Below are 24,157 nucleotides of genomic sequence, written 5' to 3'. Positions count from 1 at the left end.
GCAGTCTTGCTGACTGTGGCTTAGACTGTCTTGGGAAGTAAGTGCTCCAGCAATTGGAATTCTGTGTATAAAGGCAGAACCTCTGGGACACTGTTTTTTCTCTTTTTAATATTTTTAGTTTATTTTTGGGATAATTCTTTTTTGTGCCCCCAATGACTTACAAGAAATGACATTATTAGAGTTAACAATCCATTGTCAAGTGAACCATCTGCATCCAGGTGTTTTTTTAGGACTGAAGATGATTTTCCCTCAAGCCTGCTCCCAATCCCCCTGGTGGCCCATTCTGCTCAAGCAGTTGCATATGTGCATTCGGGCTCAGTCGTGTCTGACTCTGTGCACCCTCATGGACTGTAACCTACTAGGCTCCTCTGTCCAAGGGATTCTCCAGGCAAGTGGATTGCGATTTCCTTCTCCAAGGGATCTTCCCAACCCAGGGATTGAAACAGCATATCCTGTGTCTCCTTGCATTGGCAGGCAGATTTTTTTTTACCACTGAGCTACCTGGGAAGCCCGCTAAAGCAATTACAAACACAAACATGGCACATATCCTTGGGAAGAAAATAGATCATAAGCAGCAAATTACAATGCAAGATGCTGAATTCTTTGATAGTGTTCTCTGGGTCCAGAGAAAGTACACACGCTGCTGATGAGTAGTGAAGGATAGAGAAGTCTTCTCAGAGAAGGTCTCGAACTGGGCTTCTAAGGTCAGTGAGAGTTTGTCAAACATATACATGTGTAGAACACGTGGCATGGGATCTAACGAAGATTAAACTTTCAAATAGAAATATTTTGTTTTTTTATGAAAGTTTTACTATTAACTGGGAGGCAGAGTGTTCTGGCAGGGAAATAACGCGCTTGAAGGTACTGAGAAACATCCCATGCTGGAAACAAGGAACAGTTCTTTGTGGCTACAAGAGGAGAGGGCACTTCCCTGGCAGTCCAGAGGTTGAGACTTCATGCCTCAACTACAGGAGGTGGGGATTCACTCCCTGGTCAGGAACTAAGATCCCACAAAATGTAAAAAGAAAAAAGAAAGAGGAAGAGGAAGGGAGTAACAATGGAATTCTTGATTTAGCAAGATGACTTTGTTGGCAGAGTGGAGGGTGGATTGACAGGTTAAGAGAGGGAGACGGAATCAAGGAGACCAATTAGGCAGCTGTTATAAAAAGTTCAGTCAAGAGGAGTGGGACTGCTCTCTGATGGCACAACACAAGTAAACGTTCCCCCCGCCCCCTGCCCAGGTAAGGAGAATGGGCAGCAGCCAGGTTCTCACACCGCAAGGCCAGCTGAGCCTCAGTTTGCCGACAAGTGAAGGTCACAGTCACGTGCAGGCACCTGCAACCAGGGCTGGCTGTGTTCTTAGACGCTAGTACCTGTTGGCGCTAGAGCAGCAGTTCTCAGCTCTGCCTGCTCCTCACCTGGGAACCACTTTTATAATGTAGGTGCCTCGGCTCCACTCCAGACTGACTAAATCAGGATCCCTGGGCAGAGCTCCACTTGTTAAGTGCCCCTCACGGCCAGAACTGAGACCCACGGCCCAGCAGTCAGGCACAACAGTGACTTTTCAAAAAGTCTCCAAGTGTGTGTGTCTGGCTGTGGGGACACACAGCAACCAGATGAGGATGCTGCCGCGCCAAGCTGCTCTTTCTAGGAGAGACGGACTGTCAGCAGATGAGCAAGTGAGGCCCTGCCACTATGTGACCTGAGCGACTCGCTCTTGAAAATGCCTCTGAACACACCCAAAGGAGGGATTCCAAAAGAATAGAGGGGGCCAACTCCACAAAAGCAGAATATAATATAGATTCTCAATTACCCAGTGGATGTCCATAAGGAGGCAAGAGAAAACAAAGGTCTTAGCCTTGGTCCCTTGTGAATGGGCTGGATAGCTTTCATAAAGTTCACCTGTATATTACACTCTGCAACCAGAACTCTGCACACTGAAGACAAGGCTATCTTAGTTAAAAGAATGACATCTGCAACTTCCCTGGTGGCACAAGAGCTAAGATTCCACACCTCCAATGCAGGGGGCCCGGGTTCGATTCCTGGTCAGAGAAGTAGATCTAACATGCCACAACTGAAAGATGCCGCATGCCACAACTAAGACCCAGTGCTGCCAAATAAATAAATATTTAAAAAAGACAACATGTATTTGAATCATGTCTCAGTAATGAAAATCGTTTCCGTTTTCCAAGCTCTTACGCTACAAAAGATACTACTCTATGTACATTGCATTCCTTATCTTGTTCAAAACTCTTCAAAACCCTGAGAGATAATTCTTAGATTCCACAGATGTAGAAAGGAGATTCTGAGAATCTAGGTGACTTGCGAAAGCTTACCGAGCTAGAAGTGACAGATCCAACCCTGAAACTGGCTCAGGTCAAGCCAGTGCTGGTACCCACCACTCTTACTGCTTACAGGTCTCCAGGGTTCACAGCCCATTCTGGAATATAAACTCCTGGAGACCAAAGGCCAAGTAGAATTTAGGATTATCTTTGAGTCTCTCCCCTAGACATCCTCTACTTTTTTTGTAATTACTAGATTTTAGGACAGTAAGAGAGTTGGATCAGGGAAGTTCTGTCAGTATAAGACCCCTCTCTTCCACTGCCCACTGGGTCTGAGCATCCTTCGTGGAGGCATGATTTCAGAAGCTTCCTCTGCCAAGACCTGAGTCTGCTCTTAGGGGAGAAAATGATCAACACTTGGAGCCTGAGAGTCCTTTTTGAATTTAATGTATAAATCTATTGATCGTATTCGTTTATTGTAGAAGTGAAGCTAGGCATTCAGGGAATTTTTTTTTCTTTTTGGCTGTGCCATGCAGCATGGCATGCAGGATCTTGGTTCTCCAGCCAGGGACTGAACCCATATCCCCTGCTGTGGAAGCAAGGAGTCTTAACCACTGAACTGCCTGGGAAGTCCCAATCAGGAAGAATTTTAATAATAACTGGGCCTTTAGCACATGAGACCCAAGAGTTAAATGACTTGTTCAAAGCTAGCTTGTAGTAGACATGTTTTTACCTACTCTTTAGGGTTTCCCTGGTGGATAAGGCAGAAAAGAATCTGTCTGCAATGCAGGAGAACTGGGTTTGATACTTGGGTTGGGACAATCCCCTGAAAAAGGGAATGGCTACTGATTCCATTATTCTTGCTTGGGAAACTCCATAGACAGAGAAGCCTGGCAGGCTACAGTCCATTGGGTTGCAAAGACCAGCTAACACTTTGGGTATTTTATTATATCCAGGAAGGAAGAGAAGAGAAATAGTTATGGGCAAGGCTAAAAGGACACTCAGACTGTAAAACTGAGATCAGTGTGAATGCATGAGTATGTTCATTCATTCAACAGATATTTATTATTAAGCAACTATCTATGGGCAGTTTTTTATTTGTGTGGTTCCAACAAATGGTTGGAATTATGGTTTTTCCATAGTTCAAGACTATGGTTTTTCCAGTGGTCATGTATGGATGTGAGAGTTGGACTGTGAAGAAAGCTGAGCGCTGAAGAATTCATGCTTTTGAACTGTGGTGTTGGAGAAGACTCTTGAGAGTCCCTTGGACTGCAAGGAAATCCAACCAGTCCATTCTGAAGGAGATCCGCTCTGGGATTTCTTTGGAAGGACTGATGCTAAAGCTGAAACTCCAGTACTTTGGCCAGCTCATCCGAAGAGTTGACTCATTGGAAAAGACTCTGATGCTGGGAGGGATTGGGGGTAGGAGGAGAAGGGGACGACAGAGGATGAGATGGCTGGATGGCATCACCGACTCAATGGACATGAGTCTGGGTGAACTCTGGGAGTTGGTGATGGACAGGGAGGCCTGGTGTGCTGCAGTTCATGGGGTCGCAAAGAGTCAGACATGACTGAGCGACTCAACTGAACTGAACTGAACTGAACACTCATGAATTTCAATTACTATGGCTTAATTAAGGAACAGCAGTTCCCTAACAACAAGATTCAAATTTCCGTTACCACGGTATATTAACTGTGAGTAAGTAAACTATAAACTTGCTACCAGCTCTTTGGTCGACAGTCACTACATAATAACAGATGCACATTATGTTCCCCGAGACTTATCAGGTCAGTTCTTTCAAAGTCTGTTGGGAATGGGTCACTTCAGACCTATTGTTCAGTTCACATACAGACAGCAAAGCATGTAGTTGTTTTGCTTTCTCATCTCCTGGTGGTAGACCCACACAACGTTTTACAGAAATGGATAATGCAAAGAGGGAATTTGCCAGCAAAGACTGAAGTTCAGCAAAGAAACAAAAAGTGATAATGCTGTAAGTGAAATTCAAATGGAACAGTGGACTTGTAGAAGCCATAGCTGATCGTGGGAATATTGACACTGCCACCGTTTGAGAAAAACCAGATATGCAGTCGGGGGAACTTGACCAAAGGCAAACTTAGGAACATGAACGAAGAAAGTGGTTGGGATGAAAGGATGAAGATGTCCCAGAGGAAATAACACTGGCAAAAAACTGCACATTAAAAGAACTCTCAGAGATATTTCATAACATTGAAGTACAAGGGATAAAAGGTTGGAAGCTGATCCAAAGCTAGAAAGGACTGTGACAACTCACTAAGGCATAGAAAAGCTGCTTGCTCAATATCTTAGCCAATGGTACTTTTTCCCCATTGATTATTAAGATGTCATCTCTATGATCTCTGCCTATGATGCAAAAGCGAAAACTGCCTCTATTATATGCCAGGCATCAGAAAATACAGTCCCTGCCCTCTTGGTGGTCTTAACCAAACAAATTAATTCTGAAAACCTGTGATTAATTGTTCTGTTTAATGAGGGTGTTGGCTTAGCTCAGAGCACCCATTAGGGATTTAGAGAGAAATTGTGGGAAGCTACTTAGTAAGGGGGGGAGTTGAATATGGAAAGAATAAAATACAAAGGAAATGTTGGGAGAGGGTGCTCCCAGTCTGAAGATAATGCAAATCCCCCAGCCCAGCAAATCTACTTCCTGCACAGAGGCCCAGTGAGGAGTGACTCTGGGCTGGTTTTTAAACTGGCTGCCAACAGCTCAAATATAATATCAGGATACATATTAACTGACAGCAGAATGCAGAGATACAGGTTAAGGTTCCTTCTCAAAAATAATCCAGAAACTGAAAATGCTACCAAGTGCCATTCTCAGCCAACTTGTGTGAGTAAATCTCTTAAAACCAGTGCAAAGAGTTTGGATGCAAATTTCCAAAGCTATGAACGTGCAAAGTAGAATCTAAGGCTGCAAAAATACATTCTTCAGGAAATCAAGTCACAGGAACATATGAAATGATACATCTGGTTTTAGGGACTGGCTATGATTTTTAAGTCCAAATGTATATTATGTTGGGTTGTTTTTTTTCCATCATAAAATGTATGAATTTTCAATGTATTGCAAGTCTATGTTATAGGCATGTGGATACTCCCAGGCACACAACTGGTAAGAGGTGGACGGCTCCTTAGGACTTATCTCATCCAGCCTCTGCAGTCAAATTTTTAAAAAATGATGTCAATTTAGTCTTGGGTGTGTGTAAGCTCAATTACTTCAATCATGTCTGACTCTTTGTGACCCTATGGACCATAGCCCACCAGGCTCCTCTGTCCATGGGATGCTCTAGGCGAGAATACTGGAGTAGGTTGCCATTTCCTCCTCCAGCAGATCTTCCCTGACCCAGAGATGGAACCCCTCTTATGTCTCCTGCATTGGCAGGCAGGTTCTTTACTACTAGCGCCACCTGGGAATTTAGTCTAGGGAGGCCAGTTGTCTAGCTCCACAGTCAGATTTCTGCCTCATAATATCAACAGCCAACAACTACTGACTGCTGTGTGCCTGGAGAATCCCAGGGACGGGGGAGCCTGGTGGGCTGCCGTCTATGGGGTTGCACAGGGTCGGACACGACTGAAGCGACTTAGCAGCAGCAGCAGCAGTGTGCTAGGCATAGTGCTGAGGGGCTTGTTTGTTTCATTTTTTGTTGTTGTTTGAATATAGTTGCTTTACAATGTTGTGTTAGTTTCTGCTGTACAACAAGGTAAATCAGTCATATGAATGCATATATCCCCTCCTTCTTGAGCCTCCCTTCCAGCCTCCCCATTCCACATTTCTAGGTCACCACAGAGCACCGAGCTGAACTCTGCTGAGGGGCTGATACTGGCTTGGCCAAAAGGTTCATTCGGGTTTGTTTTGTTTTTTAAACTGAATAAACCTTTTGGCCAACCTGATATATGAAGCATTGGTTCTTTAAATCCTCACAGATTCATGAAATATTTGTTGTTAGTATTACCATTTTACAGATGTGGAAACAGGCATATGTTATTCAGTCAACTTCAGCAAACCATGAGGGAGCTGCGATCTGAAAGCAGGCAGAATGATCTGAGCTGACATTTTTAACTATGAAGTTAAGAGTGTTAATAAATTATTTTCTCTGGATGTTTAACCCCCTAAATAAGGTGATTATGGTCCCTGTCCTCTAGACCTATACAACTAATTTTTCAATCTTACAAAGTAAGTAATGTCATTCCTATTTTACAACTGAGAAAACTGAAGGCACAAAGTTCCCTGGTTTCCCAAGATTACATGGCTTAAAAGTGGGGTTTCAGCCCCTAAGTCTCTTGTTTCTTTCAGACCTGTAAGCCCACCTCACTCCCTGCATTAGAACCATTCTGTCTCTCAGCAGACTCTGGCTATTTGAACAGAACTTGCATGCATCACATATCTGATCTGAAATCAGTGTAGATCCAGGCATTTCTGGAACCCATTTAAGTCAGCCACAAGAATTTCACATTCCTAAATCTCTCTCTGGTACACAGTATCAACCATCAACTGCTCACATGAGGCAGATATATTATGAAGAGGCCAGTGGTGAATCAAACACGTGGAGTGTGGTTCAGGGGCGGCACTGAGGCACAGGAAGAGAAAAATTCACTAATTCTTGTTCCCCGAGAACACAGACAGCAACAGACAAGAAAACAGAATAGCCTTAAGGAGATGCCTCCAAGCAGTGGGTGCTAAGAAAAGGCAGACGTTGCAGTTCTAGGGAGGGAGAGGGGAGGGGCCTCTGCTGTCCTCTTTTCATAGCCCTGGCCATGATTCCCCACTGGTCTCTCAAGAGAAATGGGTCTGACAAAAGCCGCATGGTTCTCACCACAGCTCCTTTGCCAGTTTCCAGAGGTTTTCAGCATAGCAGGCAACTGCTCCCCAAAGTCAGCTCTGCTCCCCTCTTCCTGGCCGAGTCTATGGTGTATCAACTCTGCCCGTCTGCACACACTCCTGACGCTCTTGAGTTGGAGCCAAATCCTCTGAGGAGTGAAGCAGGTGGGGCCGCCTGCTCAGGCTAGTGGCAGAGCTAGTTTGAGATGCTTTGCAACACAAAAGGGCCAATTTAAGAGACGGGATTACTTTCCCCATTCCACCCTTTTAAAAGCAGTTACAAATCATTTTCCAGATGTTGACTGTTTCACTCACCTCTCTCTCTCTCTTTTTTCTCTTCTCATCTAAAAAATGCCTTAGTGCTGGAAAGGTGGTGGACGTCTGCCCAGGGAGTCTGCCGAGGGAGCCCGGAAGACTTCTTAAACCCCAGTCCCATCCCACAGTCCAGCTTGGCCGCTGGTATTTGAAATTCCAATACTGAAGTGCTAGTCGGTATCTTCTTTTAAAATGCAGAAGTGAGTAAACAAAGTTATTCACACTGTAGAGTTAATTCTTCAGCTGGCAGACTGGAATCTGCCGGCTCCCCCAGGCCAGGAAGTGCCTGCTTACATCAGCCTTTAGGCAGGAAGAGTATTCAAAAAGGGATGGTTTAGGGATGCAGAACTTCTAAGTTTATCTTTTTGTGTGGCAACTCCAAGTCGAGAAACTAGGTCCCCTCAGCCTGAAAGATCAACAACTCTTTGCATTTCTTTTAAACCTTGAAATCTTCTAATGTCAATGTAGTTTAAACTTATCCTGATATTCTGAGGATGAATAGTTAAAATTTGGAAATTAGAATGATTTTTATTTTCACCTAAAAGTATTTTCCAAATATGCTTAAGGACTCTTAATTTTCACATAGGCTGTAATTTTCTTTCTGTTTTGATCTGTACGATACATGCATATGAAGCTAAGGTGTAGATATTGCTATTCATGTATTGATTGACTGATCAGTTGCTAAGTAGAGCCTAGACATTTAAATTTCCTCTCTCAACTGTTGATCATCATTACAATTCAGCTTAGTATGGTACTGTTATTTTGCCCTATCTGTTGCTACTCAAATCAGGTGTTATGGTCACCATGGTAACCACCTACCCTTTATCCCTGTTACTTCATTTATCAAACTAAGAGTGCACAGGCTCAGAAATCCTATGATTTTTTTTTTTTTTAACTCTTATAGAAATCAATCAAACTCACCTAAGATGGGGAGTCATTTCAGTGTAAATGTTTTATTTAAAAAAATCAGTTGAAAACATGTTCAGAAACAAATTATCACTGGGAAAACAGAACTAAGGGGTTGAATTGGCTCAACTGCTTGGAGATTTTTTTAAATGTTCAAAGTGGTTTTCATAAAATGGGATTATCATTGACACTTCGAACTGGTCTTGATGGAATGGCTGCCTTGATGGGCTTGAAAGTTGTAGGAATCCCGAGGTTTTAGGTTGGGTCATAAAATTAAACAACAAGGTCTCTTTAAAGCACACCTCTGGGTATAAAAGTATATTTTTCTTTATGGACTTCTCTCCCGCCCCACATGAAAATATTAGGATAAAAAGTAAAAAGAAGAAAAAACTACATGTATATTTATGGCAAGTCCCTTTGCTGTCTACCTGAAATTTTACAATATTGTTAATTGGCCACTCTGAAGGGAGAGCCCGGCAACCCACTCCAGTATTCTTGCCTGGAGAATCCCATGGACAGAGGAGCCTTGGGGTGCCACAATCCATCGGGTTGCAAATAGTCCAACACAGCTGGAGTGACTTAGCACAGTATGTATCCTCCAGTACAAAATAAGTTAATTTCAGAAAAAAATTTTCCTTAAAAGTGATACTTTTTTTTTTAATTAGTATTGACTGTCAACCGTAGTTCTAGATGACAAAGGAATACACTGAAATCAGGTGAGTTCCTGAGGCTGCAGCTAGGAGTCCACACAGAGACAGATAATCAATGAAACCCCCAGAAGGATGGGGGCTGTATAATCACAGAACACGTCTCTATTAAGTACCATTCTTTGATCACCATTTCCAAGGCAGTCACTTGCAAGTGGAAGCTGATCACTTCCACTTGCAAAGGCAGTTATTACAAATCCTGTGAGACGACATCTGCCTAAAAGATAACAGTGCATTGAGGAGTTTTCACCAAGAATCCTCGTCCTCTTTCTCTCCAGGTATCCTAAAACATTGTCTGTTTTGGCTCCCAAAACAGACAGTAACTCCTACAGATGAAAAGTCTCTTCCTACCCACAAATGTCTACCTTGTCTAAGACAGGTGTTTTGCCTCTTCCCAATCACCAACATGGACAGGAGATAATTGCAAAATGACTCTCCCACCATTGCAAAATTATTATTTCTGATAGAGAGATTCTGGTCTGCAGGGACCAAGACTCTCCATTTCCTCTGCTCAGTAGGGTTGAGACTCCACTTTCAAATAAAAGTATATTTATTTGAGTATAACTGCTTTACAACGTTGAGTTAGTTTCTGCTGTAATTAGTGAATCAGCCATACATATACACATATCCCCTCCTGCTTTGACCTCCCTCCCAACCCCATTGCCATCCTACCCCTCAGGTCACCACAGGGCACTGAACTGAGCTCTTTGTACTATAGAGCAGGTTCCTACTAACTATCTTACACATGGTTGTGTATGTATTGAATGAATTTATTCTTTTTAAAATTAATTATTTATTTTAATTGGAGGCTAATTACTTTACAATATCGTTGTGGTTTTTGCCATACATGGACATGAATCAGCCATGGGTGTACATGTATCCCCCCATCCTGAACCCCACTCCCACCTCCCTCCCCACCCCATCCCTCTGGGTTGTCCCAGAGCACCAGCTTGGAGTGTTCTGCTTCATGCATCGAACTTGCACTGGTCATCTGTTTTACGTACAGTAATATATATGTTTCAATGCTGTTCTCTCAAATCATGCCACCCTGGCCTTCTCCCATATAGTCCAAAAGCCTGTTCTTTACATCTGTGTCTCTTTTGCTGTCTTGCATATAGGGTCATCATTACCGTCTTTCTAAATTCTATATATATGCATTAATATGAAGGGCAGGGAAGCCTGGCGTGCTGCAGTCCATGGGGTTTCAAAGAGTCGGACACGACTGAGTGACTGAACTGAACTGAAATACTCTATTGGTGTTTCTCTTTCTGACTTACTTCACTCTGTACAATAGGCTCCAGTTTCACCCACGTCATTAGAACTGACTCAGATGGGTTCTTTTTCATACCTGAGTAACTTTCCATTGTGTATATGTACGACAACTTCCTTATCCATTCATGTGCTGATGGACATCTAGGTTGCCGCCATGTCCTAGCTATTGTAAACAGTGCTGCAGTGAGCATTGGGGTACATGTGTCTCTTTCAATTCTGGTTTCCTCGGTGTATATACCCAACAGTGGGATTGCTGGGTCATATGGCAGTTCTATTTCCAGTTTTTTAAGGCATCTCCACATTGTTCTCCATAGTGGCTGTACTAGTTTTGAATGAGTTTATTCTATAGCCTCTGCATAGACAATCTCACCCACCGTGATCAACAAATCTACTTATTCCCTGTTTGAGATTGTGTGGGGACCAATTTTGAGCATAATGCTCATTAATAGGCCACACAGGCCCCTCCGAACAGACTTGAGGGACTCAAGGACCATCCTGAGTAGAGGCTACTGTCCCTGTTGTTCTTAGCCATTAGCAGTGGTCCCTCCCCACTTCATTCCCCACTTCCCAGGGCTCATCTGGTTTGCAGGGATGAGGTTTACAGCGAAACTAACACTACAGGATACATTTGTACTCTGAGCAATGAAAACACTGACATCTGGAAGGCCTGGAATGCTCACTGTCACTTGCTGCCCTTTGCCCATCTGCTGGCTGCCTCGTCCTCCCTAAAAGCTCCCAAGATTTCTTTGTGGCTTTTCCAAAACTTCCAGCCTCCTCCTTGAGTCAAAAAGTCTTTCTAATTCTAGTATCTTCTATGCAAAAGAGAAAAAAAAGGGTAAGGGGCACAGAATGCAAGACTGTCAGATTCAAGATTCGATTTAAAGCTCAAGACTAGGGAGCCTGGAGACTTGATTCTAGTCTCACCCCAGCCAATTCCAATGGAATGCTTTTAGTCACATCACTTACACTTGGTCTTCTCATCTGTCAAAATGCATATTTATGAGATCAAGCAAAAGAAAGTGCTCTGGAAAGTTAAAATTTAGTACATATGTCAGATGCCACAAACCTATTACACAGTAGGTCTCATACTATAGTTTTGAGATTTCAGACAAAATCATGGATTTCAGAGGACATTTTCCTTCATGTCATAACATGTTAGAAACTTCAGCCTCAAACCTTGATTCCATATCTAATGAGATATTAATCAATCCCCTCAATCCTACCTCCAAACCGTCTCTCTAGAATGTCTGTGTGTCCCTCTGTCACCACTGTCATTGACATGAATGAGGTTCTCTCTAAACTGGTTCCCTCCCTCTCATCTTGCCTTCTGTCAATGAATTAGCCACACCAGCTATCACAGAGCTCTTTCTAAAATGGTCAACCCATGTCATCTCTCCTTCATTAAAGTCTTTTGCTTGGCACCTCATCCACTACAGCATAAAGCTCACATCTTAGTGAAGAAAGCCACTCCTTCCACAGACTTGCTCTCCTGAGAGCCTCTCTTTTCACTGTCTTCTTTCTGGAGAACTAGTGACTTTGCACAGACTTCCTTCCTTTTTGTCCACCGACTCCATTCATTCTTCTAACACACCTTCAAACACTGCCACCACTGGGAATCCTCCTGAACTTCACAGACTGAATTAATGACCACCCCGCTATTCTCACAGCACCTTCTAGACACCTCTTATTCCAATAGTTCTCACATGGGCCTGAAATATTTTGGGTCCTTGTTTTGCTGTAGGTATCAGTATTAAGGGGCTTCCCAGGTGGCTCAGTGGTAAAGAATCTATCTGCCAATGCAGGAGATGTGGGATCAATCTCTGGGTTGGGAAGATCTCCTGGAGAAGGAAATGGCCAGCATTCTTGCCTGGGACATGCCATGTTCAGAGGGGTTTTTAGTCCACTGGGGCACAAAGACCCGGTCATGACTGAATGACTGACCACGCACACACCATTAAGACCCAGTGTAGCATTTCTAATGGCTTGGTTCTACTGAATCATGAAAGACTCAGCACAAATCCATGAACAACACATCTGACAGCTCTTGGGCAAGAAGCCATCCCTATCCTACTTTCGGTAATGACCTATGTCATAAAGGCAACACCCTTGGGTTAAGCCTGAATCACAGACTCCTCCTCCACAAACAGATTTAGTTTCTGGGAGCCTGTCTGGTTCCTCCACTTTAAAACTGAACTGAACGGGGACTTCAGGGCTTATATATCCATGATGGCAAAGTAGTACTACAGAGTTACTTTGCCCAGGTATAAATCAAGGTGAGTAGAACTCTGTTGCCCTGATTTTGGTTCTTTCCTTCTACAATATAAGGATAACCATTGTAACTTCTAGATAGGTAGCTAGCTGCCAGGTAACTATACTGTGAAGATCTCTGAATAAATTATTGGAGACAACGATAGGTTAGGAATATTTCCAGCCAGGAGAGGGATGTATAAGCATATCTTTCTTGTGCATCAACTGCATAGCAGGCAAAGTTAGAAGGCTTGAATTCTCCTGAAGTTTTGGCCTAGTCCTGTTCACTGAATGCTGTAAAGGGTAAAATTAACAGTTAATTTGGGGACTTCCTTGGTGGTTCAGTGATTAGGAATCTGAGCTTTCACTGCAGGGCACACGGAACTGAGATCCCACATGCCATGTGGGGTAGCAAAAAAAAAAAAAAAAAAGTATTCTGAAAGTGATTCTAAATACAAAGTCTGAAAGTCAAAGTCAAAGTCGCTCAGTCGTGTCCGACTCTTTGCGACCCCACGGTCCATGCAATTCTCTAGGCCAGAATACTGGAATGGGCAGCCTTGCCCTTCTCCACGGGATCTTCCCAACCCAGATCGAACCCAAGTCTTCCACATTGCAGGTGAATTCTTGACCAGCTGAGCCACAAGGGAAGGCAAAGTCTAATGCTGGGTAATTTCCATTCAAATCCAAAGCCAGAAAAGGAAAGGGGATCTTATTAGACATAAGTTTCATGGGGCATTTACGTGACAATTAATGAATCTACAACAAAGGTAGGTAGAGTTATCCAAAAATATATGTCAAACAATAACAACATCTGCATGGGACAGACAGCCCAAGCTTTCCCGAAAAAGAAACACTCCAGTCCTTCCCACGTTAATCATGCTTCCTCATACAGGAATTACTCTTCCTTAGCCCCAGAAGTTGGGCATGACAACCTGGGGCCTAGGGACAGTTTACACTTAGAAGGACTTGTCAAAATTGATTATATAGCACATCACTTTGCATTAAGTCCTTTAAACCAGCCCAACCAGTCTTCACAATTCTCTGTGAGCTGAAAATTACAGGATCATCCTTCTTAATGATACTGATAAAGGAACTCAGCAAGAGTCAATTCTGTGGAGCTTGTGAGCCTTCATACTCCATTCTGGGCAAAGTAGAATCAGCAAACTTTATGTACCTTAATAACTGGGTGAATTATTTGCAGTGAAGCAGTGAAGCCAAGTTGCCCATTTCTACACAGTTTCACTTACTGCTAAATGAACATATGAATATTTAAATATTTGTTGTTCAGTCGCTAAGTCATTTCCAACTCTTTGCCACCCCATGGACTGTAGCCTGCCAGGCTTCCCTGTCCTTCATTATCTCCCAGAGCTTGCTCAGACTCATGTCCATTGACTTGGTGATGCCATCCAACTATCTCATCCTCCATTGTCCTCTTCTCCTATTGCCTTCAAACTTTCTCAGCATCATGGCCTTTTCCAATGAGACGGCTCTTTGTATCAGGTGGCCAAAGTATTGGAGCTTCAGCTTCAGCATCAGTCCTTCCAATGAATATTCAGGGTTGATTTCCTTTAGGATTGACTGATTTGATCTCCTTGCTGTGCAAGGGGCTCTCAAGAGTCTTCTGCAGCACCACAATTCAAAAGCATCGATTCTTTGGTACTCAGCCTTCTTTATGGTCCAATTCTCACATCTGTACGTGACTACTGGAAAAACCATAGCTTTGACAATACGGACCTTTGTCAGCAAAGTCTCTCCTTCTTAACATGCTGTCTAGGTTTGTCACTGCTTTCCTTCCAAGGAGCAAGCGTCTTTTAATTTTATGTCTGCAGCCACTGTCTGCAGTGATTTTGGAGAAAATATAGTTTGTCACTGTTCCCATTTTTTCCTCCATCTATTTGCCATGAAGTGATGCAACGAGATGCCATGATCTTAGTTTTCTGAATGTTGAGTTTTAAGCCGGCTTTTTCACTCTCTTCTTTCACTTTCATCAAGAGGCTCTTTAGTTCCTCTTCATTTTCTGCCATAAGGGTGGTGTCATCTGCATATCTGAGGTTATTGATATTTCTCCTGGCAATCTTGATTCCAGCTTGTGCTTCTTCCAGCCCAGCATTTCTCATGATGTACTCTGCAAAGAAGTTAAATAAGCAGAGTGACAACATATAGCCTTGACGTACTCCTTTCCCAATTTTGAAAGAGTCGGTTATTCCATGTCCAGTTCTGTTTCTTCTTGACCTACATACAAGTTTCTCAGGAAGCAGGTAAAAGTGGTTTGGTATTCCTGTCTCTTTAAGAATTTTCCAGAGTTTGTTGTGATCCACACAGTCAAAAGCTTTATCATAGTCAATGAAGCAGAAGCAGATATTTTCCTGGAATTCCCTTGCTTTTCCTATGATCCAGTAGATGTTGGCAATTTGGTCTTTGGTTCCCCTGCCTTCTCTAAATCCAGCTTGTACATCTGGAAGTTTTCAGTTTATGTACTGTTGAAGCCTAGATTGAAGGATTTTAAGTATTACCTAGGTAGCATGTGAAATGAGTGCAATTGTGCAGCTGTTTGAACATTCTTTGGCATTGCCTTTCTTTGGGATTGGAATGAAAACTGACCTTTTCCAATCCTGTGGCCACTGCCGAGTTTTACAAATTTGCTGACATATTGAGTGCAGGACTTTAACAGCATCATCTTTTAGGATTTTTAAATAGATTTAAATAAATCTTCATTAAAAAAAGAGAGCATGATACTTTATATACCATAATGTCAGATCAGAAGCCATGCAACTTGTGTCTGAGAATTAAACTGCTTTTTAGAACGCCAAATAAAACAAAACAAACTTTTTTTAAATTGCAGAAATGACACAGATTCATTATAGAAAAAAGGAAGAGAAAAGAGAGAACAAAATAGGTCAATCAAACTTATGATTATTTCCTTCTATGAATGTTTTTAACGAAGTTGAGATCACACCGCACAAAAAAATTTGTTCTTTACTATTTCAAATGCTGTAAGTGCACACATTTTCCTGTGTTTTAATAGCTCCTTGTCCAGGGCATTTTAATGATTCTTTAAAACTTTACTGAGTAGGTATACTATAAATTACATAACATTGCCCCATTGTTGAAAATTTGTGATACAGTATTTCAAATTTTAAGATTGGATGCTTAAGCTATGATGTATATGATTTTCCCAAATAATTTAGATGACAAAACATACTAATAAGGGTCAGAAACACCTAAATAATTTTTATTATATATAGGCTAGTGGTTATGAGTTAATTCTTTAGAGTTAGTATACTCAGTGGCTTGACAGTATGGTTCTGTCTCATCTGAGCGCCTCTCCGAGTTATATAATCTTCACAACATATGAAATTTTCTTATTCACTCAATGAAAATAAGAGTTACAGTTACTAGGTAATCACTAAATTAGTGTCATTAAAGTACTTAGTGCAGTGTTTGTCACACAATAGTCAGTAAATGTTAGCTATTTAAGAACAATTACTGCTGTTATTAGTATTTTTTATTTGAAATTATTGGCAGTCATTATTGTTGTTATTAGTAGTAACTTATTAATCATATGATTTTTCTGGACTGTGGCTCTATGGTCAGAGAGACCAAATGATATTTACTGATTAATTTAGACCTACCCAATTCTTTTAAAATACATCATTTAAGGAGAAAATAATTTTTCATTTTGGGATATGATTTCAGAAGGCAGCTACAGAAAGTTATTTTCTGGTGAAGTCACCACTTAATTGAAACAGTCTGTCTCAGGAAAAGACCCTGATGCTGGGAACGATTGAAGGCAAAAGGAGAAGGGGGTAGCAGAGAATGAGATGGTTAGGTAACACCATTGACTCAATGGACATGAATTTGAGCAAACTCTGGGAGATAGTGAAAGGCAGAGGAGCCTGGAGGACTGCAGTCCATGGTGTTGCAAAGAGTCAGACATGATTAAGCGACTAAGCAACAACAACAATCTTAAGATTGGTAGAGAGCTAAGGAATAATTTTGTGTTACATCTCTCCTCTTAGTCTAACCAGATTATCAGGTGACTTTCAACTATTATTGAACATCTCACCCACTGGGGAACTTCTTACCTACCAAGGTAGCTCTTACACTTAGAAAATTCATTTTATATTGAGCCAAAATATGTCTCACTGTAGCTTCAATATATTAATAATAAGCCCACACAGATCACCGCCAACGAGCTTTAACATTGAGGTTTCAATACAGCGAATTGATGGGGGATCACAACTTCTACTGGATTTACTTCCGAGTTTAAAAGAGGCTGCTGAGAGTCCAAAGGCAGTAAAGTCGTTTCTCACTACTGGTGAGAACTGAGAAGACTAATTTGTTCATTTGGAGTAGGAAATGGTAACCCACTCCCGTATCCTTGCCAGGAGAATTCCATGGCCAGAGGAGCCTGGCAGGCTACAGTCCATGGGGTCGCCAAGAGTCAGACATGACTGAGCGACTAATGCCACGCCACACCATGTATTCATTATCGTGTGTGCTTTTCTGCAAACTGAATCATCTAAAATAAACGGAAAGCTTAATGATTTTTCTTGGGAAAAGTTTTTCTAAAGCTAGAATTCTAAAAAGGGCTTTTAAAAAGTTCATTTGGAAGCTCCTTGACAGTTTCATGTTTCATCTGGGGAGCAGAATGGGGGACAGGCGGCCTTGGGACAAGTTTTGGCGGAGTTGGTAAGCTTGCAGCTCACCTTCTAAGGGCATCTGCTTCTCCATAACTGAACCATTTTCTACAAGGAAGTGATTGCTTAACTATTAAGAAATTGACATCAAATGGCAACCTTGGTAAACAAGGGCCTATATGAGTCACAAAATAGTATCTCTCGATACTGTTGATCGTTATCTCTACAGATTTGTTTTATGGCCATCAGGCATACATACCATATTCACATTATTAGAAAAGTAGAATTTCTCTGCATAAAGATAACCTGACTAGAGTTGCTATTATTTTTCTACTTGCTGTCTTTAGCACAGAAGCTGGTAAGTAGCTGGTACTCAATAAATACTCTGGCTGACTGGGTAACTATTCATTCCTGGGAGTCACAGATAAATGCCTAGTCCCTCCAACATCTGGTTACCCTGGGAGCTACTCAGACTTTGGGGACCTGCTGTTTACTCTCTCAGCTCCTTTCTCCCCTTCCACTGCCATCACTTCTTTCCTTCAGGCTAACTATCCAGTTTCCTTATCTCTTTCTTACAACTCACAATTTCAGACCCAATCATCCAAGGAAATTCCAAATGTGCCTTTATTTGTTTGTTTTTAAAGAGAGAGTATCTCATTTCTGTGTCTCTAAGACAGAAGAATAAGAAGCTCCTACACTTCCTATGAAGGTGAACTCATATCTGGACAGCATTCTGTAAAAGTAGGAGTTTTCAAATTGCAAATCACAACCCTTCACGGAATAGTGAAATCAACTTAATATATCATGATCAATATTTTTCTTTTAAAAAAGAGTAGACATATCAATGGCTTCCCTCATAGCTCAGTTGGTAAAGATCCGCCTGCAATGCAGAAGACCCTGGTTCGATTCCTGGGTTGGAAAGATCTGCTGGAGAAGGGATAGGCTACCCACTCCAGTATTCTTGGGCTTCCCTTGTGGCTCAGCTGGTAAAGAATCTGCCTGCAATGCAGGAGAGCTGGGTTCAATCCCTGGGTTGGGAAAATCCCCTGGAGAAGGGAAAGGCTACTTGCTCCAGTATTCTGGCCTGGGAAATCCCAGGGACTATATAGTCCATGGGGTCACAAAGAGTCGGACACTACTGAGTGATTTTCACTTTCACACTTTCGGACATATCAAAGGGTATTGCACATAGTAAGAGTGTTGTTTCATAAAAATCTAAATTTCAGTTTTCTAACTGTGGGTACCTGTGTGTGGTTATGTATGTGTATTAATAGATTTATGTATATTTGTCATACACACACTTGTAGGGCATCCCAAGGGTGCACAGAATTTGGCCCAGGTATGGACCTCTAGTCCCCTGATTATCCTGGCACTGTGGCGTAGGGCTCAAACTGCACCAGTGTAAGGGGGTGACTTTGTATATGTGCGTCCTGAGTTTTAAAGTAAAAGTAAAAAGTGTTAGTTGCTCAGGCGTGTCTGACTCTTAGCGACCCCAAATCTCCTCAAGGCCCACCAGGCTCCTCTGTCCATGGAGTTGTCCAGGCAAGAATACTGGAGTAGGTTTCCATTTCCTTCTCCAGGGGGTTTCTTATTGTGAACTGGGGCTTCAAAAGGGTGAGGGTTAGGATTAGGGTTAGGCTTAGGGTTATCAACATTGGTTGACTGGAGTTAAGAAGGAAAGATGAGGTCATAACAATTATGCCACATAAGTACTCTCTTTGGTTCACTTGCAATTTCATATGTATTCATTTTCACATTCTACCAAGAGCTGCTGACCAGTAACTGCTGAGTGAATTATTAAGGACCATTAATTTAGTACTCAAATTAGTGCATTATGAGAGTTTATTAAGCACTTTAGTTTGGCATTCCTCCAGGAGGGCTAGCTGCCATATGGTGTTTGGCTATGTCATACAGCTCTACTGCAGAGGCAGAGATGGAAATTCTGAAATTGTAGGGCAAATTGCTTTTTTTGAAAAAGTCACTGCATCCTCAATGTTTTCTTGAGTATGTCATTATTGTGATTTAGTACTACTCTTGCTTTTAATTATATAGTTTTATCAGTATCTCTTCTATTTTCAATTTTGTTAATGCTTAGTGATAAAACATTTGCATTAAATGTGTTTTGGTCTAATATTTCCCAATCCTTAGGCTGCAAGATACATGTATACTCAAAGATAAATCATCTTTAAACAGGGATAAACATATCCCCCTTGCTAAAGCATATGTAAACATAATCCTCCCCACTCCCACGATTTGTTTTTACAGTCACATTCTTCATCCCCAGCAGCTTTGTTTGCCACTGGAAATTGAGAGTGATTGGGACAAATGAGACATAGGTTGTTTCTGGACAAAGTGGACTGAAGTCTTAAAAAAAAAAAAAAATCTGAGATTCATTCATTTTACAGATGAAAAGACTGAGGCCCATGGATATGAATTGACTAATCAAGATTAGCAAAGGTACTTGGATAATAGCTCTGCTCTCCAGATTCTCTCTCGCTGCCGTCAAATCACTCAGACTCCAGATACAGCCCAGAACACAGAAGTCTGGAGCAGAAGTCTTCCAAGTATGTGCTTAGTCATTTGTTTTACTTACTATGAGGCTGAACAATATAAAACTACAGATTTGTTAGGTCAAAAGCCTTCAGATATTGGCACTTTCATATGATTCATGCTAAAACAGTGTTATTTTAATAACTCCAGTCTCTGCCACTCTGAGATCCTGATTTTCAAGAAGGAGCAGCAGAGTGTTTGTTAAGATCAAAGGCTTGAGGCAAACTGCTTAAGTTCAAGACTCAGATCTTCCACTGTTTGGCATGTGCCCTGAGCCAGATGACTTACATTTTCTGTCTCTCAGTGTGCTCAAAAAGTAACAGAATACTATATAATGCTAATGTTATTATTATTATTCCTAACACTCAACACACTCACTAGTTAGCCAAATGGTCTTACCAAGTTTGGCAGCTTTCTACACCTGTTCTGAAAGGTGTTTTCTGACACAGAAGTCTTTTCTAGATACAGAAATTTTGGACCCTCTTTTTTGGTAAGACTGGCTATTTACTTGTCCAATTGGCATTTGACTTTACAGTTTTCAATGGTTCTCTCAAAGGTCCTATTTCGCTCTGCAGACAGCATGGGTTAGTCAGAAAGGCTGAAACATCCTAGCAACAGAAATCAACTGCATGTATGATTTGTTCCTCTGTTTTTACTTCATCTATTTTTGAAAATATGGCTGATCTTTTAAGTGCCCATTTCTTCTCTAGGCAGGTAAGCTAGAGTATTGCTCTAAAAAAGAAGAAAAACAAAGTATCCAAATTTGAAAAATAGCTTTAACTCATGATGTACAGAAAAGTCAACAATTTAAGGGTAGATCAGAGAGCAGTAAAATGAATTCAATGCAACGTGATGCTGGCTAATTACTTCTCTATAGACGGTGGTGTTCAATTTATTGAGCATCTGTGCGTGTTGGGATTTGGGACATTGTGGGTGGTACAATTCCATGATATCTACGTAACTCAAAAAGCAAAACAGTCCATCTACAAACATCATTAGATGAAATAAAATACCAGTGCAAAATCTCATATTGCAATTAAGTGATGGACCACACTATAGGGTCCCCCAAGCCAGATATGCTTGGATGAAAGTAAATAAACAGATCAGGCCACGTAAGGAATGCCTCTTCAGAATGGGATTTAGAACAAGATTTAGAAGAGAGAGGCTACAGTGATGCTGGGAAAGATTCATTGTCTCCCAGATTTAGGTGTGGGGCTGGAATAAAGTTAATACAACTCTTTTATCAGAAGAATTATTTATGGAACTACTTTTCATTATACTCCTATAATTTCCCACCCAAAATACTAATTCTCATGAAGAAAAAATAGATGGAGCAGAAGAAACTAAATTAATCAGACAAAAAATGATGAGAAGATTTGTTGAGAAATGAACTTTTGTATTTATTTATTCTATTATTTTAAACCATGCTTTGATTAATGGTGTAAATCTTTCTCCTCTCTTGGACCTATGCTTTTCTCTCTCTTTCTCTTGAATCTCAAAGATGCATCTTACCTACTTAAGATGAATTTCAAGTACCAGTATATCCAGTGGCAAGGTATTTCAAAGTGAACTGTCTCAGGGAACACCAATTGTAAAAGGATAACAAATAGAACTGTGTGCTTGATCCACAGTCAACCCCTCTACATAATTGTTAAATAAACTATAAAACAGTCAATAAGTTAATAAATAAACTCATGGTTAGGAATAAAAGTTTATTCAAAGATGTTACTTTGCCAACAAAGGTCTGTTTAGTCAAAGCTATGGTTTTTCCAGTGGTCATGTATGGATGTCAGAGTTGGACATAAAGAAAGCTGAGCACCAAAGAATTGATGCTTTTGAACTGTGGTGTTGGAGAAGACTCTTGAGAGTCCCTTGGAAAGCAAGGAGATCCAACCAGTCCATCCTAAAGGAAATCAGTCCTGAATATTCATTGGAAGGATTGATGCTGAAGCTGAAACTCCAATACTTCAGTCACCTGATGTGAAGAACTGACTCATTGGAAAAGATCCTGATGTTGGGAAAGATTGAAGTCAGGAGGAGAAGGGGACAACAGAGGATGAGCTGGTTGGATGGCATCACTGACTCAATGGACATGAGTTTGATCAAGCTCTGGGAGTTGGTGATGGACAGGGAAGCCTGGCATGCTGCAGTCCATGGGGTCGCAAAGAGTTGAACACGACTGAGCGACTGAACTGAACTGAACTACCTAGCATTGCCATGAGTTTGGGGCTTCAAATCACATTTTGATCCATTTATTTGATATTCAGTAATGGATTTTAGGGACTTCCCTGGTGGTCCAGTGGTTAAGAATCTGCCTTCTAATGCAGGGGACTCTGGTTGGATCCCTGGTCAGGGAACTGAGATCCCACATACTGCACACCACAGTTGAAGAACCCCTGTGCTGCAACAATGACCCGATACAGCCAAATAAATAAATATTTAAAAAAATGGATTTAGATCTCTTTTATATCAGGCATCATTCTAGCTGGTGGATATACATGATCTCATGACATTCACACAATCTCAGTTCAGAAAATTACTAGCTGCATTTAATCTATTCTTGGTTCTCTTGATCCCTGGAGTTTTCTCCTCGGCTGTTTCACTTAGTCTGCCAATTTGCTCATCTACAAAAATAGGACAATGTTGTGAAGAATAATTAAACCAGTTCTTGAAATGACTTGGGACACTAAAGGGGTAAGTACACAGGTACTGATATTACAAGTTGGTAGTAGGTGAGTGTGGTAAAGAGTAAAGGCTCTGGACACAGCCTTCCTGGATTTGGATCCTAGCCCTTCAAGTCACTAGTGTCCTGTCTTGTGCGAGATACCTCTCCATTGCTCAGTTTCTTCATGTGAAAAGGATTAGTAATAGTACTGACCTGTATCAGTTAGCTCAGGCTGCCATACAAAATGCCATAAACTGAGTAGCTTAAACAACCGAAATGTATTTTCTCCCAGTTCTGGGAGCTAGAGGAGGTTCAAGATCAGGGTGCCATCATGGTTGGGTTCTGCTGAGAGTTCTCTTTCTGGCTTGCAGATAGCTGCCTACTCACTTCATGCTTGCACACTTTTTCCTCAATGTGTGTGTGTGTGTGTACAGAGAAAAAAAATTCTCTGGTGTCTCATTGTATAAAGGCACTAATCCTATTATGAGGCCCCCATCCTCATGACGTTATCTAAACTTTTAAAAATATATATATACATATTTATTTATTTGGCTGCAGTGGGTCTTAGTTGCAGCATATGAGATCTAGTTCCCTGAACAGGGATTGAACCTGAGCCCCCTGAATTGGGAGCACAGAGTCTTAGCTACTGGATCACCAAGGAAGTACTGTTTATAGATAATTCCTAGAAACCAAACTCCATGATCTTTAAGCTCTGGGTATTCTATAAAAGGGCACTCTCAAATATATCCACACAACTGATTAAGCAATAAGTCAAGAGGTCTTAGAGAGGTCTTTCTTTTCTTGTCCCTGACCCTGGAAAAGGTCAGTTTTTATTCCAATACCAAAGAAAGACAATGCTAAAGAATGTTTAAACTGCCACACAATTGCACTCATCTCACATGCTGGCAAAGTAATGCTCAAAATTCTTCAAGCCAGGCTTCAACAGTATATGAATCATGAACTTCCAGGTGTTCAAGCTGGATTTAGAAAGGGCAGAGGAACCAGAAATCAAATTGCCAACATTCTCTGGATCATCAAAAAAGCAAGAGAATTCCAAAAAAACATCTACTTCTGCTTTATTGACTATGCCAAAGCCTTTGACTGTGTGGATCACAACAAACTGTGGAAAATTCTTAAAGAGATGCGAATATCAGACCACCTGATATGCTTCTTGAGAAATCTGTATGCAGGTCAAGAAGCAACAGTTAGAACTGGACATGGAACAACAGACTGGTTCCAAATCGGGAAAGGAGTATGTCAAGGCTGTATTGTCACCCTGCTTATTTAACTTATATGCAGAATACATCACGAGAAACGCTGGACTGGATGAAGCACAAGCTGGAATCAAGATTGCCGGGAGAAATATCAATAACCTCAGATATGCAGATAATACCACCCTAATGGCAGAAAGCGAAGAACTAAAGAACCTCTTGATGAAAGTGAAAGAAGAGAGTGAAAAAGTTGACTTAAAACTCAACATTCAGAAAATTAAGATCATGGCATCTGGTCCCATCACTTCATGGCAAATAGATGGGGAAACAATGGAAACAGTGACAGACTTTTATTTTGGGGGGCTCCAAAATCACTACAGATGGTGACTGCAGCTATGAAATTAAAAGGTGCTTGCTCCTTGGAAGGAAAGCCATGACCAAGCTAGATAGCATATTAAAAAGCAGAGACATTACTTTGCCAACAAAAGTCCATCTAGTCAAAGCTATGGTTT

General features: G+C 41.4%; 1 protein-coding gene and 1 long non-coding RNA gene across 18 annotated transcripts in view; one reads left to right on the top strand and one right to left on the bottom strand.

Annotated features, from left to right (window-relative positions):
• The window catches only part of DLG2 (discs large MAGUK scaffold protein 2), a 2,323,126-nt gene that overhangs the window by 265,666 nt on the left and 2,033,303 nt on the right, over positions 1-24,157 (bottom strand). The window lies entirely within an intron of this gene.
• The window catches only part of LOC132344244 (uncharacterized), a 57,665-nt gene continuing 45,937 nt past the window's right edge, over positions 12,430-24,157 (top strand). The window contains exons 1-2 of the long non-coding RNA XR_009493427.1: positions 12,430-12,605; positions 19,625-19,783. This is a non-coding gene — a long non-coding RNA (uncharacterized lncRNA). The remainder of the gene's footprint in view (positions 12,606-19,624; positions 19,784-24,157) is intronic.

Source organism: Bos taurus, chromosome 29 (genome assembly GCF_002263795.3).
Source record: "Bos taurus isolate L1 Dominette 01449 registration number 42190680 breed Hereford chromosome 29, ARS-UCD2.0, whole genome shotgun sequence".
NCBI classification, from domain to species: domain Eukaryota; kingdom Metazoa; phylum Chordata; class Mammalia; order Artiodactyla; family Bovidae; genus Bos; species Bos taurus.
This window is presented reverse-complemented; position numbering and strand designations above follow the sequence as displayed.